Source organism: Oryzias latipes, chromosome 20, assembly GCF_053564925.1.
Source record: "Oryzias latipes strain Hd-rR chromosome 20, Olatipes_Hd-rR_3.1".
Classification (NCBI taxonomy): Eukaryota; Metazoa; Chordata; class Actinopteri; order Beloniformes; family Adrianichthyidae; genus Oryzias; species Oryzias latipes.
Genome location: NC_136256.1, coordinates 1,596,917 through 1,602,024, shown reverse-complemented (window position 1 = coordinate 1,602,024; position 5,108 = coordinate 1,596,917). Strand labels below are relative to the sequence as shown.

General features: G+C 38.3%; 1 long non-coding RNA gene across 1 annotated transcript; it reads right to left on the bottom strand.

Annotated features, from left to right (window-relative positions):
* Positions 1-1,230: 1,230 nt before the first annotated feature.
* On the bottom strand, positions 1,231-4,740 carry LOC105358694 (uncharacterized). Its single transcript, XR_002872418.2, has 4 exons — positions 4,627-4,740; positions 3,887-4,035; positions 3,381-3,470; positions 1,231-1,438 (listed from the first exon to the last, which is right to left on the bottom strand). It is a non-coding gene; the product is annotated as an uncharacterized LOC105358694 (long non-coding RNA).
* Positions 4,741-5,108: the final 368 nt, after the last annotated feature.

Sequence of the window (5,108 nt, the reverse complement as noted above, 5' to 3'; positions counted from 1 at the left end):
TTTGGCCTTTCTGCTAACATTGTGAGGACCTGCATTCTTTGTAAAGACTTGGTTTATTCCTGATAAAGCCAGATTCCCCATCAGCTTTAGAGCTAAGTAGGGGTGTAACGAATCATGGCTGATCTGTGATCCATATGGATCACAAGCCACGGTTTGGCACACACATGTGCCGCAGATTACCACACCTCCCACCCACATGTGCGCAGCATTTAAAACAGTTGTGTGGTGTTGAATGCGATCTGCCGTCAAATTCCCCGTCCTCGCTTTAGCACGTGTCAAACTTGTCCAGACGTGTTTTAACAAACCTGAAGCTCCCGCCGCGTGTGGGAGGAGCTACCATCAAAAGTTCTTCCTGACCTCATCATGGAGGACGGAGAGGATGATGGAGGAGCACACTCAAAAAAAAAAGCTGTTCGCTTTACTTAACAATGTTATGTCAAGTGGTTCCACATAAGTCTGTCAAGTAGGTATTACTGCAATCGTTTACTTCCGATTTACTCATCTCAGTTAAGTTCGTTGTACAAGGCTTTCTTAAGTTGGTGCTACTTAGATGGATTGCTTTGTTTTTATGTTCAACATTCACATTGAACTTATGTAAAAGGGTTAAGTCAAGCCAATATAATGAATATACATTAAAGCTATACAATGTTATTGAGTAAGAATAACTCAGCAGTGCAGTCAAGTTGAACTTAATTGACTTTACTTTTTCCTACAAAATACCTACCAGTATATTTATAAAGCTTGTAAGATGGAAGGGAGAAATGAAAATAGACAAAATTAGTCATAATATCCCTTTTATTTAGACAGCCAACAAGCAAAATAGTCTTTTCCTTAAAAAACAGTTTACAAAACAGTCAACTGGTCCAGCCAGAAAATGCCCAAATGTTCATGCACAATGAACAATGGGTGTAACAGCAATGAAATTAGTCTTAACAGCACCTTCTAGAGTTTGACCACAACATCATCAAAACAGGCTTTTCCATAAAAAAACTATTGATAAAAAAGTTAACAGGTATAGCCAATCAGCAGAAAGCAACATAAAAGGTTTTAGGAAAATGCCAAAATCTCCAACCACAATGAACAATGTCCCAGGTAACAAAAACTGTGTGTGTAGGACATTAGTTCAGCAGCTTATTCTTCAACATCTGGACTTTAGATGAAAAAGCTGATGTGACTCCAGCTCCATGAGGACCTTTTGAATATTTTCAAAAGTGTACTTGAGGTCAGGAGGGTTGCTCAGGTTAAGGTCATGCACGAGGCCAAACGGTAGTGCATGAGCACTGGCAACATCTTTGAGTTCATGAAGGACTGCAACACCTTCAACGTTGATCCCAAAGTCCTCTGGTTACTGAGCAGCATCTTCACCTGGATGTTTGATCACATAGATTCCCATCATGATCTGTTCCAGTTTTGCACTTGTTTCGTCAGGGTTCTCGCTCTAAAAAACATACAGAGAAAAGGGTGCTTCAATTAAATGTTTCTAAAACCGTGTAAGGAAGTTTTTAATTCAATCAGATTCTGAAATATTTCAATCTTTTAATATTCATCCTATTTCATTCATTTTCTTAACCGTTTTTCCCTTTCGGGGTCACGGGGCTGCCGGAGCCTATCCCGGCCACTTGTGGGCGAAGGCAGGGGACAACCTGGACAGGTCGCCAGTCTTTCTGCATTTTTAAAGCTTTGAATTTTCTTTCTGATTTTTTTAAACCTTTGAATTTAAAAACAGAAACGCCCTGAAATTTTATTTTCTATCTTTAATATTTCAGTGTTTTTAATTTCGAGACTCAAAATTTCGATGGTCCACAAATTCGATGGAAAAAAATTCAGAGCTTAAAAATGCGCGTTTGTCCCAGTGGCACAACTGTCTCACCAGAACAACTTATCAATCTGAGAATACCTTGATAACCAGCCAATCATATCATGACGCAGCATGACTCTTCTTATTTACATAGTTTTATTGGTCTTAAAAACGTGTCACCTTTCCTGTAAATTTTTAAATATTTCTTTCAGTGGCATTCAGCCATTAAAAGTTTAACTAGTTCATCTTTAACCAGATAGCAACTGTCGCCTTATATTATGTGTTGACGAGTGTACAAAAGAAATCACCACACTTATGTTTTCATCTTAAAGCTAACTATATGTATGTCTCTGTGTGTTTGTGATTGGATGATGAAAATGTAAGTGTGGTGATTTCTTTTGTAAACCCATCAGATAGTTGCTATCTGGTAATTCGTGGTTGCTCCTTCTAAAAAATCCACCGTAGGCCCTGGAGAGGATCCTTCCTGCATTTTCCGACCACAGTCAGAAAGTTCAACAACAATAGCATTCATGTTTTACAGGTGTAACATGCCCAACATCTGGTGCGACTTTTGTATGTGTCAAATACTGAAAAATCTGCCATAACTGAGACTGCGCCCAATAACCCAGTGAAAATATGGTAGTTAAAAGTTTTAACGGCTGAATGCCTCAGAAAAAAATATTTTAAAAAAAATTACAAGAAAGGTGACACGTTTTGTGACCAATAAAACTATGTAAATGAGGAGAGAATCAGGAGATATAAAGCAATTTCTGCTGCCATATTGGGCTCCAATAGAACATAGCAAACGCTGACGTTACGTTGGTGTCATGATGTGATTGGCTGAATATCAAGGTATTCTCAGATTGATTAGTTGTTCTGGTGAGACAGCTGTGCCACTGGGACAAACGCGCATGTTTAACCTACGAATTTTTTTCCATCGAATTTGTGGACCATCGAAATTTTGAGTCTCGAAATTAAAAACACTGATATATTAAAGATAAAAGCTAATATTTCTGAGCGTAACATTTTGCCGTTTTTAAATTCAATGGTTAAAAAAAAAAAAAAAAAAAAATCAGAAAAGTCAAAGCTTTGAAATTTCAGAATGAATATTAAAAGATTGAAAATAAAACAACTTCCATAATCGTACAGTATCAACTAAATCACACAGCTCATGAACCATAAATCATTTCAAAGTTAAAGTCAAATTAGCTGTAACGTTATGCGTCTGTTCTCCGCATTTGACCCCTCCCCTGGGGGAGCGGTGAGCTGCAGACACAGCCGCGCTCTGGGCTTAGTCTAGCAGGGAGGCATTGGGTCCCATTTTTAGTCTTGGGTGTTGACTCAGCCTGGATTTGAACTTACAACTTTACAGTTACAGAGCGGACACTCTACCACAACGCTGAGCTGGATACAACTCACCATAATTGATTCAGCTACAAAATGAATCCTTGTACATGCACTGAAAAGTCAAGAAAGCTTTGACCTTGTTTCAGATCTCAGGTTACCATAATACCATCTCTACAGGAAGTGTACTAGTATAAAAGTGCTGTTCATGTACAAAAAAGGGCATAAAATAACTTACTTTATACTCATACACTAGCTTGGCAGGGTCCTCATTAAGATATGCTTCAAGGGCTCGGGGGATGCCACTTCTTTTTACAATCGAATTATTCTGCAAAGTACAATGAGAAACAGGCTTTATAAACATATTGCTGGTTTTTACAAGACAAAAGAATTCAAGAAGGCCCCCATAAATTTTCTACCTATCACCCCCCTCCCAAAGACATCTAAAAGTAGTCCCATAATGAGGAAATTATGTTTTGGGGTTCCCAAATATTTTCAATTAAAATATGCAGGATAAAACAGGATGTTTTATATTTAAAAAACATAAATATTCTATAAAAATTGACAAAATACACATAAAACTGAATACATTATTACAAGATTATGGAAACAAGATAACTGTGTAGGGAAGTATGAGAGACACCAAGCTGAGTACTCCAGTGTTACATTATTTGTGTTACTACAAGGATGATGCTGGGATATCAATATACTGTACTTAATATTTGCTAATAACTATATACACACCTGGTCAGCCACAGATACAATTTCGGCTATTTTGGATCCAGCTGCGCCTCCTTTCTTGTGGAAAACTGCATCTTTTCAGAATAGCGGTCCAGTCCCAGATGAGACATGAAGTGGGATTGTTGTAATGCGTGTGAAGACTGCACAGTTACCTAGGAAAAAAATAACAACACAAGACAAATATGACAGCTTAATGGTTACCTCAAACAGAATTACAAAAGTCACAGTTTTTGCTGGATGGCCTTTTGGCTTTGATGTTCCCAATTTTCTGAAATACTTATCTATATTCCTTCACAATTAATCAGAAATCCGTACTTACGTTTAAATACTTTTAAAAAGGAGCATGTAGCTGCATGTGTAGTCAAAAAAAAGATGGTGGAGAGACAAGTCGGTGCTCAACTCGCCCTCCCCCCACTCCTGTCAATCATTGTTAGCAACTTCAAAGAACTTGCGTTTAAGCTAGCTAGCACTCACATTTGCGTTCATAAAACTCGACTGTTAGGTATTTTTGTTGTATAAGCTGTCCTCCCTGATCCTAACCTGATACTCGTTTCAGCACACTTACAAAACAACTTCGTTCTCTTACAGAATCATATATTTCATACAAAAACGTCAGTCCACGCCGGTGCATAAATTAGCAGCTTAAAATGAAATTACACTTCAGTCTCCACCTCAACATGACATAAAAAACAGTATAACAACTTTGTTTTATCAAAGTTAATGGCATTAAATATGTCACTTACCGCTTTTATGTGGCTTTGATGGAAATAGTTTTGAAAGATGGCACAGTGTCTGCTGCTTCCGTTAGAACGAGAAGACGTGTGGCGAGAGTCACAAAGTCTCGCGTGACTTTGAATTTGATGACGCAACATTCATGGGATGTTAGGCTAACATAACAGAGTTAAGTTGGGGAAACTAAAAGAGTCAAGTAAACTTGGCTTCGTACATTTTTACGTTGAAACAACACAACTGATTCAAGTTGATATGAGAAACTCACAATTTTAAGTAATTCAAACGTAATAATATTATTTATATCCAACAGCAGTGATAATTCAGTTTTTTGAGTGCAGTGCACGTGTGCATGTCTGGGTTCATGACATCATCCAGGCGTCCTCAGGTGCGTCTGAATGACGGCAGCTTTCCGCCCTACGTACATCCGTCTCTCTGTGAGCCAGTTTGAGGACTTGCTGTCCCGCTCTGTGGCAGGAGACAGACTTGTTGCAGC